The sequence below is a fragment of the Triticum dicoccoides genome, chromosome 4A (assembly GCF_002162155.2).
Source record: "Triticum dicoccoides isolate Atlit2015 ecotype Zavitan chromosome 4A, WEW_v2.0, whole genome shotgun sequence".
NCBI classification, from domain to species: Eukaryota; Viridiplantae; Streptophyta; class Magnoliopsida; order Poales; family Poaceae; genus Triticum; species Triticum dicoccoides.
The window spans coordinates 659,054,836-659,070,992 of record NC_041386.1 but is presented as its reverse complement, the minus strand read 5'-3'; positions in this window follow the sequence as shown (position 1 = coordinate 659,070,992).

Sequence of the window (16,157 nt, the reverse complement as noted above, 5' to 3'; positions counted from 1 at the left end):
GATCGGCTTCAGTTAGCAGCAGTAGCAAAGGAATCGTTCCATCGGGTTCAGTTAACAGCCGTCGATCAATTGCTTGGGTTCAGTAATGTGTAGCCTGCAGTGCAATCGCTCGGTTTCAGTTAGAGCCCAACGCCTTGCTCGGGTTCAGTTAGAGCCAACGCCTCGCACGTGTACGAGAGAAACGCGCATCGCTCGGCCCCCGACCTCCCACCGTAACAGGCAACTCCCCGAAATTTTCCTCCCCCTCGCTTCTACCATGGTTTTTTCCGTCATGGACGGCCCAAAGAATGTCATGCAGCTGCGTCTACGGCCCGCCCAGGATGAAAAGCCCATTTTCTGTCATGATTTTTTGTCATAGAAGTAGGATCCCACCACATCTATGATGATACCGGGTTTTGTCACAATTATCGTCATAGAAGTGTCATATGTATGACAGAAAAAAATTCGTTCGGCCCAAAATGTCACGGATGTGTCTTTTTTCTGTAGTGTGAGGATTCACACAATGATGACCATGCTAAATTAAAGAAAGATCTTGATCATGCTCTTGTTGTATCTTGTGTGCTCAATTCCGAGAAGGCTAAACTTGGGGTTGACCATGCTAGACTCAAGTAGGAGTTTGATATACTTGACAAGGCTCACAAGGCCTTGAAGGGTGCTCATGCTAGCCTCAAGGAGTCTCATGATCAACTCCAAGTGAAGCTAACCAACGAGAAAGCCACTTTTCCTCATATGGTCTTAATTGAGAATGCAAATGCTACTAACCCGTGTTGTGAGCATGTGCATCTTGTGGAGGAGAATGCCAAGTTGAAGGAGCAACTTGAGAAAGGCCTTGTGTCTTGCATACAAGGTAAGAAGAATCTCAATGACCTTTTGAGCAATCAAAAGGAAGTTGTGGCCAAGGAGGGAGTTGGGTTCGCACCCAAGTCCAAGAACAAGAAGAAGAATGACAAGGCCAAATGACCTTCTCCTCTCAAGCAAACTTTTGTGAAGGAGGGAGAGGGTGCTTCTAAGGAGAAGAAGAACAATGTGAAGGGTGGTGATGTCAAAAAGGGCAATGCCACCCCTTCCAACAAAGCCGGCGACTTTAACCCTTTCTATGTGTTGTGTCGTGCTAGTGATGGGCATGTTTACGCTAAATTTGTTGGTTCTCCTTATGAGTACATTGAATGGTCTATTTGGGTTCCTAAGACCCTTGGTACTAACATCAAAGGACCCATTACAAAATGGGTACCTAAAACCAAGCATTGATATCTTGTAGGTGTTTGCTTCCGATGGGGGATCATGGTTGCTCGATAGTGGAGCCACAAATCATATGACTGGAAGCAAGGACTTGGTGGTGGACGTGCACAAGATCCTATCTATGCCCACCAATGTAGAGTGGGGTGATGCCTTGTCTTCTAAGGTATTGGGTCTTGGCAAGGTAGCCATTTCTCATGATCTCACGATCGAGACAGTCATGCTTGTTGAGTCCCTTGCATACAATTTACTTTCCGTTCGTCAACTTGCAATCATGGGTTTTTCCACATTCTTTGATATTGATACCGTGGCCCTCTTTTGGAGCAAGACTCTTAAAGTAGCCTTTGTTGGGCATGTCGAGAACGGTCTTTATGTGATTAACTTTTCGGAGCGACCCACTAAGATCATGACATGCCTAGTGGCTAAAGTTGATGTGGGGTGGCTTTGGCATCGCCATTTAGCCCATGTCAATATGAGATCTTTGCAAAGTCTTCTCAAGGGGGACCATGTCCGTGGACTAATAAATGTTAGCTTTGCCAAAGATCGTGCTTGTAGTGCTTGTATCAAAGGGAAGTTACATGAGAAGGCTCAACCTCCCTCGACTATCATCTACTCGAAGAGACCCTTGGGGATCCTTCACATGCATCTCTTTGGGCCTCCATCCTTTGATAGTCTTGGGGGTAGAAAGTATTGCTTGGTGATTGTCGATGGTTACTCAAGGTACACTTGGGTATATTTCTTCAAGAGGAAGAGTGAAACTCAACAAACTATCATCGACTTTGCAAATGAAGCTCAAGGTCAACACGATGCAAATATCTTGACAATAAGAAGTGACAACAACATCGAGTTCAAGAACTACACCTTGGATGAGTTTCTTAGTGATGATGGAATCAAGCATCAATATTACGCACCATACACCCCTCAACAAAATGGTGTTGCAGAGAGGAAGAATCAGACATTGATGGACGTGGCAAGGACCATGATGGCGGAGTTCAAGTCTCCTTACAACTTTTGGGCCGAAGCCATCAACATCACGTTTCATGCATCCAATCGGCTCTATCTCTGCAAAGGCTTGAACAAGACTCCATATGAAATACTCACTGGTAACAAGCCCAGCCTCAAGTACTTCCGGATGTTCGATTGTGTTTCATTCTCAAGAAAGGTGTTTGTTTGTCTAAATTTTAGGCTAGAGCTCATGAGGGAATATTTTTTGGTTATGCTACAAACTCTCATACTTACCGTGTCCTCAACAAGTCCACGGTACTCATTAAGGACGTGTAACATCGATTTTGACGAGAATAACGGCTCCCAAGTGGAGCAAAGTGGTACTTGTGATGTAGGTGATGAAATTCGTCCCCAAGCCATAAGAAGAATGGGTGTTGGTCATACCCTACCCATTGAGGAACCCCTTGTGGATGAAGGATAAGGACAATGCTCCACTCAAATGGAGCCATCACCAACCCAAGACCCACACGCTTCCGAAGAACAAAATGAAAGCCCTCAACCAAGTGAACAAGATCAAGCGCAAGATCAACCTCAAGATGGTGGTGAGCCACCAAGTGATGCCCAAGGTCGAGTTCTCCCCTCCAAGCAAGTTCAAAATCAAGAGCAACCTCAAGATCAAGGACAAGCTCAAGACGGCGTTCAAGGTGATCAAGTTTCCACTCCTCTTCTCACACCCGAGGAGGAATTGGAGCGTCGTGCCGCTAAGATTGCATCCAAGCTCACAACCAAAGGTCATGTCATGAAGAATGTGCTTGGAAGCATAAGAAAGGGTGTAAGCACTCATAGAAAATTAGAAAACTATTGTGAACATCACGCATTTGTTTCTTGTGTCAAACTCCAAAAGGTCTATGAGGCGCTTGAGGATCCGGATTGGCTCAATGCCATGCATGAAGAACTCAACAACTTCAAGAAAAACCAAGTGTGGAGATTGGTGCCAAGGCCAACGGGGAATCATAATGTCATTGGAACCAAGTCGATATTCAAGAACAAGCAAGATGCTCATGGGATCATTGTTCACAACAAGGCTTGTTTGGTGGCACAAGGCTACTCCCAAGTCGAAGGTATCAACTACGGTGAAACCTTTCCTCCTGTTGCTTGCCATGAATCTATTCGTTTGTTGATTGCTTATGCTTCTCATCATAATTTCAAGTTGCAACAAATGGATGTGAAGAGTGCTTTTCTTAATGGTCCTATTAATGGGTTGGTGTATGTCAAACAACCCCCGGGGTTCGAGGATTCCTATTTCCCCGATCATGTGTACCAACTCGACAAGAAACTCTATGGCCTTAAACAAACCCCGCGTGCGTGGTATGACCATCTTACCGAGTTGTTGCAAGATCGTGGGTTTGAAATTGGGAAAATCGACCCCATTCTTTTTACTAAGAAGGTCAAAGGGGAGTTGTTTGTATGCCAACTATATGTTGATGACATTATCTTTGGTTCCCCTAACAAAGATTTCAATGAGGAATTTTCTGCTCTCATGACCTCAAAGTTCAAGATGTCTATGATGGGAGAGTTGAGGTTCTTTCTCGGGTTCGAAATCAAGCAAAGAAGAGAAGGAACCTTCATCAACCAAGCCAAGTACACTGAAGACATGCTCAAGAGATTCAAGATAAGTGATGTCAAGCCGGCCTCCACTCCAATGCCTGTCAAATGCCAACTTGACATAGATCCCAATGGTAAAGCAGTGGATCAAAAGGTATATCTCTCCATGACTGGCTCCTTGCTTTACCTTTGTGCATCTAGACCGGATATCATGTTGAGTGTGGGAATTTGTGCACGGTTTCAAGCCGCACCTAAGGAAAGCCACTTTTTGGCCGTCAAGCGAATCTTTCGATATTTGGCTCATACCCCAAACTTTGGCTTATGGTACCCAAGAGGAGCCAACTTTGATCTTTTGGGTTATTCAGACTCAGATTGGGCGGGAGACAAAGTGGATAGAAAGTCCACCTCTGGAGGGTGCCAATTTCTTGGTTGGTCTTTGGTGAGTTGGTCTTCTAAGAAGAAAAGTTGTGTGTGTCTCTCGTCCACCGAAGTGGAGTATGTGGTTGTCGGTAGTTGCTGTGCTCAACTTCTATGGATGAGGCAAACTTTGAAGGATTACGATGTCACTTGTGACGAAGTGCCTCTTTGGTGTGGCAATGAAAGTGCCATCAAGATCTCTCTCAACCCGGTGCAACACTTCAAGACGAAGCATATTGAGATTCGAGATCACATTAGGCGAGGGGAGATCAAGCTCAAGTATGTCAACACTCATGATATCCTTGCAGATATTTTCACGAAGCCCTTGGACAAAGCAAGATTTTGCGAGTTAAGGCATGAGATAAATATCATTTATTCGAGCAATGTAGCTTGAACCCTTGCACACCCCACCATACTCATCTTGATATCTTGTTTAGGTGTAGGCATGGACATAGGGGAGTGTTGTTCTCTAAACGAACTCTCCCTCCCCCCATTATGCATAAATTGATCAACTCTTTCACATTAGCCATTTTTTATGGTACATGTGCTTCAAAGACGAGTTTTGGTCATGGGCCCAAGGATAATTCTTCGCGGTGCCATACCAATTGACTCAAACATAGGTGGCTTCGGCCACCGTCCTCTCCTCTTGAGAGGTCGTTGCTTGTGCTTGTTCCTTGTTGTATTTTTCCTTCTTGTTGTGTCGTGGTTGTGTCTGTGTTGCCTCGGGGTGTGTGTGGTTGTGTATCCGTTTGCATGAAGGTTGCATTGCAAAGGCTGTTTTCCTCTCTTATTTGCGAAACTTGCATTTTCTTGGGTATACAGTACTACCGTGGCTTGATTGTTCACGGTACTACCACAACTATCACGGCAATAATCTTTTACTGCCGCTGGACGAGTGGTACTCCCACCCAGCGTGTGGTACTTCCTCCCGGCCGGTACTACCATGATGACCCGCGGTACTACCACACAGTCGTGAGCGAGTGGGGGTTAAGAGCGGGCAGGGGGAGTTCTAACTCCCCCATACCCATTCAACTCCTTTTCCCCACGTCGTCTCTCTCTCTCCTACCCAAGAACGGCGCCGGAGGACCTCACCGGATCTATCTCCTGAAGGAAATATGCCCTAGAGGCAATAATAAAGTTATTATTTATTTCCTTATATCATGATAAATGTTTATTATTCATGCTAGAATCGTATTAACCGGAAACATGATACATGTGTGAATACATAGACAAACTTAATATCACTAGTATGCCTCTACTTGACTAGCTTGTTAATCGAAGATGGTTATGTTTCCTAACCATAGACATGAGTTGTCATTTGATTAACAGGATCACATCATTAGGAGAATGATGTGATTGACTTGACCCATTCCGTTAGCTTAGCACTTGATCGTTTAGTATATTGCTATTGCTTTCTTCATGACTTATACATGTTCCTATGTGAAAGTGCAACTATCCCTAGGTGGTTTTGGTAATTCCTAACAACATATAGCTCATTGAGCTAATAGTATTCCAAGATGAATATTTCAGGAAAAGTTCAATGGATGGCATGGCATGGATGAGAAAAGTGGATCCCTCAAAATACTAAGGATAAAAGGATTGGCTCAAGCTCAAAAGCTCAAGACTCTTCATTTTACATTTTAGTGATCCAAGATCACATTGAGTCTGTAGGAAAAGCCAATACTATCAAGGAGGGATGGGGTCTTGTTTAATGAGTTTCTTGCTCCACAGTGCTTAGTGATATGCTCAAAAACCCTCAACTACTTTCTCATATCCACATATGACCTAAACCAAAAGTCAAACTCGGCCCCACCGATTCTTTCTATCCGGCGCCACCGAGTTCAGATGTCATAGCCACTGCCACAAAGTCTAGGCAAATCGGTCTCACCGATAGGGATCTCGGTCTCACCGAGATGGGGTTTTAATCTCTCGGTTTCCCTTCGTAACATTTCGGTACCACCGAGATGAGCGATCGGTCCCACCGAGATTGCAATGTAAACTCTGTGTTTCCTTTTCGTAACATTTCGGTCTCACCGAAATGAGCGAACCGGTCGCACCGAGTTTACCTGACCAACTCTCTAGTTAGCTTATTACCAAAATCGGTCTTACCGAGTTTGTGTAATCCGTCTCACCGAGATTACGTTATGCCCTAACCCTAACCATATCAGTCCTACCGAGTTGCATGTCGGTCCCACCGAAAATCCTAATGGTCACTAGGTTTACTAAATCGGTCTGACCGAGTTTGTTAATTCGGTCCCACCAAGATTGGTAAATTGTGTGTAACGGTTAGATCTTGCGTGGAGGCTATATATACCCCTCCACCTCCTCTTCATTCATGGAGAGAGCTATCAGAATGAACCTACACTTCCAACTTACCATTTTTGAGAGAGAACCACCTACTCATGTGTTGAGACCAAGATATTCCATTCCTACCATATGAATCTTGATCTCTAGCCTTCCCCAAGTTGCTTTCCACTCAAATCTTCTTTCCACCAAATCCAAATCCTGTGAGAGAGACTTGAGTGTTGGGGAGACTATCATTTGAAGCACAAGAGCAAGGAGTTCTTCATCAACACACCATTTGTTACTTCTTGGAGAGTGGTGTCTCCTAGATTGGCTAGGTGTCACTTGGGAGCCTCCGACAAGATTGTAGAGTTGAATGAAGGAGTTTGTAAGGGCAAGGAGAGCGCCTACTTCGTGAAGATCTACCGCTAGTGAGGCAAGTCCTTCGTGGGCGACGGCCATGGTGGGATAGACAAGGTTGCTTCTTCATGGACCCTTCGTGGGTGGAGCCCTCCATGGACTTGCGCAACCATTACCCTTCGTGGGTTGAAGTCTCCATCAACATGGATGTACGATAGCACCACCTATCGAAACCACGACAAAAACATCCGTGTCTCCAATTGTGTTTGAATTCTCCAAACCTTTCCCCTTTACATTCTTGCAAGTTGCATGCTTTACTTTCCGCTGCTCATATACTCTTTGCATGCTTGCTTGAATTGTGTGAAGATTGCTTGACTTGTGCTAAGATAGCTAGAATCTGCCAAAGACTAAAATTGGGAAAAGGTTAAGTTTTTAATTGGTCAAGTAGTCAAATCACCCCCCCCCCCTCTAGACATACTTCCGATCCTACAAGTGGTATCAGAGCTTTGGTCTCCATTTGCTTTGATTTCCATAGCTTTTGGTGGTCATAGCCTTGGTTTCACAACCTAGGAGAGTATGGCATCTAGCGAGGGAAATTATCACCGTAGAGGTCCTTACTTTGATGGTATGAATTTTGCTAGTTGGAAGCATAAGATGAAAATGCATATTTTCGGACATAACCCCGCCGTTTGGGCTATTGTATGTATTGGCTTGCAAGGTGAATTCTTTGATGGGAGAGAACCAAATCGTGAAGCTAGCGCTGTAGAGTTGAAGATGCTGCAATACAACGCTCAAGCTTGTGATATCCTCTTCAACAAATTGTGCCCCGAAGAATTCAACAAAATCAGCCGTCTTGAGAATGCAAAGGAAATTTGGGATACTTTGATTGATATGCATGAAGGTACCGACTCCGTCAAGGAATCCAAGTTGGATGTGCTCCAAAGTCAACTTGACAAGTTCAAAATGAAGGATGGTGAAGGTGTCGCTGAAATGTACTCTAGGCTTGCTCTTATCACAAATGAGATTGCGGGCTTAGGAAGTGAAGAGATGACCGACAAATTCATCATCAAGAAGATCCTAAGAGCATTGGATGGAAAATATGATACCGTGTGCACATTGATCCAAATGATGCCCAATTACAAGAATCTCAAGCCAACAGAGGTCATTGGAAGAATTGTTGCTCATGAGATTTCACTCAAGGATAAGGAGGAACTTCACAACAAGTCAAGTGGTGCTTACAAAGCCTCATGTGAAGCCCCTACATCATCAAGTAAGAAACAAACCTTCAATGAAGAATTGAGCTTAATGGTGAAGAACTTCAACAAATTCTACAAGAGTAGAAGCAAAGAAAGAAGCTCCAAGTCAAGGTCCTACAACGACAAAAGATCTTCTAGTCGAGAGCGCAATTGCTACAATTGTGGGAGACCCGGACACTATTCCAATGAGTGTACGGCACCCCACAAAAGAAGAGAAGAATCACCACCAAGAGAGAGGAGGAGTAGAGATGATCGTTATGAACGAAGAACATCCCGGAGAATCAAGGATTTAGAAAGGAAGGACAAGTCATCAAGGAGCTACACAAAACGAAGACATCAAGATCATGTTGGTGAATGGGTATCCGGCTCCGACTCCGACAATCACTCTGAAGGAAGCTACCACTCCGACCCCGAACATACTCAAGATGAAGGTGTTGCCGGTCTAGCACTTGTGTCAACCAACTCCTACGACATATTTGATTCACCAAATGAAGGACTTGGAAGATGCTTCATGGCTAAAAGCCCTAAGGTAACACACCCCAAGTATGTTGATTTCAATATTGATGAAGATGACTTGTTAGGTGATGATGATTTACTTGTTGACAACTCTAGTGATGAATACTATGATCAAACGTCAATTAATCATGTTAATCAAGATAAAACGAATGACAATGATAATGAGAAGATTGAGCTTCTTACTAAAGAACTAAACACTCTTAAGTTAGCTCATGAAACTATCTTAGAAGATCATCAAGAACTTTTAAGGACTCATGAGAAATTACGCTTTGAAAAGCTCAACCTTGAGCAAGAGCATGAGTTCTTAAAGGCAATCAATGATGATCTCCGTAAGAAAAGTTCTTCTTACATTTCGAAGCGTTTACTCTTAGCTACTTACATGCCTCAAGTCAAGTCCATTAACAAAAATAAGAAGGATTCTTCCTCTAGTAGTAACAATAATCATGCTAAATCCAATATTGTTGCTTCTAGTAGTTCTCTTGATTCCACTAATGATTCTCTTAGCCAAGTTACACATGAGCAAGAAAATAGCTTATTGAAGGGAATTATAGAGAAAGGTGTTTACAAGAGCCTTGCCGGGAGTAAGAAATTTGAGGAAATTGTACGCAAGCAAGGAAGGCACCGGAAGAACCAAGGTGTTGGTTTTGAACGAAAGTTCAATGCCAATGGAGTTGAGTGGGAAGAAGATCAATATCCCAAGATGAAGTTTGTTCCTCAACAAGAGAAGTACGATCCTACTTCCTTCAAGGGGACACAAGCTCAAGATGATCTTCCACCACAAGACCACAAGCAAAAAGGCAAGGACAAGCTTCAAGAGGAGATTGATGCATTTGAATAAGCTCCTAAGGCCTTGGTCAAGTGGGTTCCCAAGACTACGTCAAGTTCTACTTCATCAAGTACGACTACAACTCCAAGGATTCCCATCAAGATGATGTGGATCCCGAAGAAGAAGAACTAGAGAGTTCTTGAGGGTGACTCCGCCAACATACTTCACTCATATCTTTTTGGCAACAACAAGTGCAATCAACTTCCATATCTTGCACTAGTTCAAGGAGTCACAAACCCTCTTGTTGGTAAGACAAGGGACAAGGTAACCTAATGCTTTCATGGACATCATCTTGTGTGCATCACTCTATGTCTATGGATATACTTGTTTGTTCCTTGTGGGACTAGCCCGTGTAGGTATTGAAAGTGCAACTCACTCCAAAGGATTGCTCCAAATGATCTTCATCAACATTGAGCACCCACATCTTCAACACCTACATGAAGTCATCATCGACAAAACCCAAGGTTAGTTCATCCCTCTATGGGGGGATCTCACATCTAGGGGGAGCTTAACTCTATGAATTGAGTCAAAGCAACTCTAATGGTGTGAACACATCAATGCATTATGTAAAAGTGGTAACCCCACTTGAGCTTAAACGATGAGTATGACCTATGATCAAATGTTCTCATTTGACTCCTAAGTCAATATACTCATATATAGATGACCTAGTCATCGCCAATTGTTTGATAGATGCTATAATTGGTTGTGCATGCCTTGCCACATATTTCATTTGTCATTTTATTGTGTGAGCATGTTGGTTGCATATTTAACTCATTCGAGGACATCCACTTGTTGCTTTGATTGATTGGCTCCTTTTTCTGTTGCCAAGTGGATGAACAAGAATGCCTAAGAACCTTCTCTAGCTATCTATGCTTTTCTTGTCTCAAACTCTATTCATGCTACATCACAAATTTTGATCAAGTCAGATTCGAACCACTTTGTGTGAGGAGCACTCGGAGTCCCTGATTCGTCATAGACTTAAACTTCCAAAACTTCTTTGTGTATTTCGGTCTGACCGATTCTTCCATTTTGGTCATACCGAGATCACTAAGTCGATCTAGGTTTTCAATCTCGGTGCAACCGATTTGAACATTTCGGTCACACCAAGTTGCTGTAACTGTCAACAGTTATGCATCTCGGTGCCACCGAGTTGTTCCACTCGGTCACACTGACAGGGTCGGGCTATATATACTCACGGGCAAAAATTTGGAAACTTTCTCCAAACCCCTTCGCCCGCGCATAGCTCGCTCTGCCTCCAGGGTCTCCGGATCGTCCTCTTCGTCGCCAGCCGCCTCCAGTCGCTGGTCTCCGCCGCCGTCAACGAAATTCAACCCCGACATTGCCGTTGTAGCGAGTTCATCGCCAAGCTAGGGTATGGACTCGATCACAGTGCTATCCCCGTCCAATTCCTAGCACATTGTGTTCATCATGATTCTTGCCACGATTGAAACGATTCTATACAGTCAAAACAATCCATAGATTAGAAGTGAATTGGAAATTTATGGTTAGGTTTCCGCCGAAACCATCTCGGACCCACCGAGTTGTAAAACTCGGTTCCACCGATTCGGCTAAGGCCATTGCACAAGTAATTCTCGGTCGAACCGAGAATTGCAAATCGGTGTGACCGAGTTCAGAACTTTGTGAAACCCTAGCAGTCTCGGTGCCACCAAACTGTGACTCGGTCTCACCGAGATCACTAGTTTAGGTTCCAAAAGCTGCTTCAGTATCACCGAGTTCGCAAATCGGTTGATCCAAAATGCTTTCTGTGGAAAACTAAAACTAAATTTTTGAATCATTCTTTTGCAAAAACCTTTGTATTTTGTGATGCTCGTCCATTCTATCTCATCTATATCTACTCACAGGGTCAGGAGTCAGTGATTGCAGTATGTCTGATCAAAGTTCTTGGCAATCCCTCTATGAGGAGAGACTCTGAAGAGGAAGAGGAAGAAGAGACTGCTGCTCCAGCACCCAAGGCACAAAAGCTTATGGGTGATGCTATTAGGTCAGGGGCTGCATTATCAAAGCCCAGAGAAGCACCCAAAGCTACCTCCAAGCCCAAGACTGCACCTAAGAGGAATACTAGGAACATACCAGCTGCTGAGAAGAACAAGGCCCTAGTGCCTGAAGTTGTTGCTAAAGAAGAAGATGATGAAGAGCATATCTTGAGAAAGTTGAAGCCAAAGATTCCAGACCACAACGATGCTCATCTAGTTGCTGAGAAAATGAAGCTAAGGAAGGATGCTGGACTCAGACAGTGGAGGTTTTCTGATCCTTATGCAATCAGGAGAAGGACTGCTGTTGACTACAAATTCCACACTAAGGAACAGCAGGATTTCTATGAGATTGTGCTACTGGACAAGAAACCTATAGTTTGTGACATGAGGTGGGTGGACTGGAAATACATGAAGGAGAATGAGAAACACTACCCAGGTGTGTTTGACAGCTTCAAGGGTTATGGAGTTGATGACTTTGTTGGACAGAAGTTCACAAAGTGGAATGATGAGCTCATAATGCAATTCTACTCCACAGCTCACTTTTATCCTGATGGCAGAATAGTTTGGATGTCTGAAGGTACAAGGTACCAATCAACAATTGAAGAATGGGAAAATCTGATCAATGCACCAAAGGAGAAAGAAGATGACTTGGATGTCTATGCCAAGAAGAAAATGGATCACAACTCAATGGCACACATGTACAAGGAGATACCAGATGATGCTCTTGAGACTCACAAGTTTGGGTCTGTACATTTCCTTCTGTCAGGACTGCCAACGATCAACTGGATCCAAAGGCACACACTCTTGCCCAAGTCAGGTGATCACAACATGATCAGAGGCCATGCAATAAAATTGCTACACATATTTGATGTGCCACAGAAGTTCAAGGTCATGAGCCTCATAGTTGAGACTATCAAGAGGACAGTAGCAGACCAGAAGAGAAGTTGTGGGTATGCCCCACAGATCCAGGAGCTGATCAACTCCAAGATGTGCACAGGCACATATTTGTTGGATAAGGAACACATGCCTATCTATCCAGACTTTGAGGACAACCAAGTAGTCATGAATGAAAATGAACCATCTTCAGTGCAAGCACAAGAGAAGAAGGAGAAGGCAAACAAGGAGAAGGCTGCCAAGATGCCAACAATTGATGAGGCATCTAAGTACTTTCTGAAGAGCAAACAGGACCATCTTGGTTACTTGATAGCATCCACACTCAGGATTGAGAAAGGGTTGGCCACCCTAACTCAAAACCAGGAGAGCCTGGAAAGAATCATGGAACAAAAATTCTATGACTTAGATGTAAAAGTAACTGAGATCCAGTCTGTTGTGGAGCAGCTTCAGGATGATATGCAGGAGAGGAAGGGCAAGACAACCACTGATGCATTTGCCAGAGTGCCTAGAGCTCAGAGATCAGTTGTTGTGCCTGTGACAGACACCAGAGCCACTACATCTGCACCAGCTACAGCTCCAGTGCAACCAGCTCCAGCACCTACTCCTCCAGCTCCATCCACATCAACTGAAGTCTTCGTCCAAGGAGCCATCTCTACACCACCACCTGAAAATCAAGCCTGAGAGTCGTTTTAGTACTATTCATTTTCTATGAACTTTTTGGTAACTTGTTGCCAAAGGGGGAGAAAAATGTATAGATCATAGGCTTCGAGAGAGAGTGTTGCTTTTTGTTCTCTCTTGCTTTTAGTGGTTGAACTTTATTTGCTTGTTTGAGCTACCTTACATCTGTGTGATACCTGGATGATCATGTGTTTGATCATATGCTACATTTATGCTTGTTGAATGATTATTCCTTTTATCTCTATATGATCATTCACTTTGCTTGGTGATGAGTGCATGTATTCAATCTTTATTATTTTGAGCGCTCCACCAAGATGTATGTGACATGGAATAGTAACCCATGAGCCTAACTCCTTGTGCATTTGCAGCCCAAAGCAAATCTTAAACTATGCACAAATTTGGGGGGAGCTCTCACATTTCACATACTTCTCAAAGCGACGATGTTTTTCACTCTTATTATTATTTGTCGAAGCTTTGATCTATATGTTGTCATCAATTACCAAAAAGGGGGAGATTGAAAGTGCAACTATCCCTAGGTGGTTTTGGTAATTCCTAACAACATATAGCTCATTGGGCTAATACTATTCCAAGATGAATATTTTAGGAAAAGCTCAATGGATGGCATGGCATGGATGAGAAAAGTGGATCCCTCAAAATACTAAGGATAAAAGGATTGGCTCAAGCTCAAAAGCTCAAGACTCTACATTTTACATTTTAGTGATCCAAGATCACATTGACTCTATAGGAAAAGCCAATACTATCAAGGAGGGATGAGGTGTTGTTTAATGAGTTTCTTACTCCACAGTGCTTAGTGATATGCTCAAAAACCCTCAACTACTTTCTCATATCCACATATGACCTAAACCAAAAGTCAAACTCGGCCCCACCGATTCTTTCTAACCGACGCCACCGAGTTCAGATGTCATAGCCACTGCCACAAAGTCTAGGCAAATCGGTCTCACCGATAGGGATCTCGGTCTCACCGAGATGGGGTTGTAATCTCTCTGTTTCCCTTCGTAACGTTTTGGTACCACTGAGATGAGCGATCGGTCCCACCGGGATTGCAATGTAAACTCTCTGTTTCCTTTTCATAACATTTTGGTCTCACCGAAATGAGCGAACCGGTCCCACCGAGTTTACCTGGCCAACTCTCTGGTTAGCTTATTACCAAAATCGGTCTTACCGAGTTTGTGTAATCGGTCTCACCGAGATTACGTTATGCCCTAACCCTAACCATACCGGTCCTACCGAGTTGCATGTCAGTCCCATCGAAAATCCAACGGTCACTAGGTTTACTAAATCGGTCTGACCGAGTTTGTTAATTTGGTCCCACCGAGATTGGTAAATTGTGTGTAACGGTTAGATTTTGTATGGAGTCTATATATACCCCTCCACCTCCTCTTCATTCGTGGAGAGAGCCATCAGAACGAACCTACACTTCCAACTTACCGTTTTTGAGAGAGAACCACCTACTCATGTGTTGAGACCAAGATATTCCATTCCTACCATATGAATCTTGATCTCTAGCCTTCCCCAAGTTGCTTTCCACTCAAATCTTCTTTCCACCAAATCCAAATCATGTGAGAGAGAGTTGAGTGTTGGGGAGACTATCATTTGAAGCACAAGAGCAAGGAGTTCATCATCAACACACCATTTGTTACTTCTTGGAGAGTGGTGTCTCCTAGATTGGCTAGGTGTCACTTGGGAGCCTCCGACAAGATTGTGGAGTTGAACGAAGGAGTTTGTAAGGGCAAGGAGATCGCCTACTTCGTGAAGATCTACCGCTAGTGAGGCAAGTGCTTCATGGGCGACGGCCATGGTGGGAAAGACAAGGTTGCTTCTTCGTGGACCCTCCGTGGGTGGAGCCCTCCGTGGACTCGCGCAACCGTTACCCTTCGTGGGTTGAAGTCTCCATCAACATGGATGAACGATAGCACCACCTATCGAAACCACGACAAAAACATCCGTATCTCGAATTGCGTTTGAATTCTCCAAACCTTTCCCCTTTACATTCTTGCAAGTTGCATGCTTTACTTTCCGCTGCTCATATACTCTTTGCATGCTTGCTTGAATTGTGTGAAGATTGCTTGACTTGTGCTAAGATAGCTAAAATCTGCCAAAGACTAAAATTGGGAAAATGTTAAGTTTTTAATTGGTCAAGTAGTCTAATCACCCCCCCCCCTCTAGACATACTTCCGATCCTACACTATGACTATGAGATTATGCGACTTCCGTTTAGTGGAGGAACACTTTGTGTGCTACCAAACGTCACAACGTAAGTGGGTGATTATAAAGGTGCTCTACAGGTGTCTCCAAAGGCACTTGTTGGGTTGGCATATTTCGAGATTAGGATTTGTCACTCCGATTGTCGGAGAGGTATCTCTAGGCCCTCTCAGGAATACACATCACTTAAGCCTTGCAAGCATTGCAACTAATGAGTTAGTTGCAGGATGATGTATTACGGAACGAGTAAAGAGACTTGCCGGTAACAAGATTGAACTAGGTATTGAGATACCGACAATCGAATCTCGGGTAAGTAACATACCGATGACAAAGGGAACAATGTATGTTGTTATGGGGTCTGACCGATAAAGATCTTCGTAGAATATGTGGGAGCCAATATGAGCATATCCAGGTTCTGCTATTGGTTATTGAACGGAGACGTGTCTCGGTCATGTCTACATAGTTCTCGAACCCGTAGGGTCCGCACGCTTAACGTTACGATGACAGTTATATTATGAGTTTATATGTTTTGATGTACCGAAGGTTGTTTAGAGCCCCGGATGTGATCACGGACATGACGAGGAGTCTCGAAATGGTCGAGACATGAAGATTGATATATTGGAAGCCTATGTTTGGATATCGGAAGTGTTCCGGGTGAAATTGGGATTTTACCGGAGTACCGGGAGGTTACCGGAACCCCCCGGGAGGTTAATGGGCCTTAGTGGGCCTTTACGGAGAAGAGGAGAGGCGGCCAGGGCTGGGCCGCGCGCCCCTTCCCCCTAGTCCGAATAGGACAAGGAGAGGGGGCCGGCGCCCCCCCCCCTCCCCTTCCTTCCTCTCTCCCTCCTCTTTCCCCCCTCCCAAGTCCTAATCCAACTAGGAAAGGGGGGAGTCCTACTCCCGGTGGGAGTAGGAGTCCTCCCG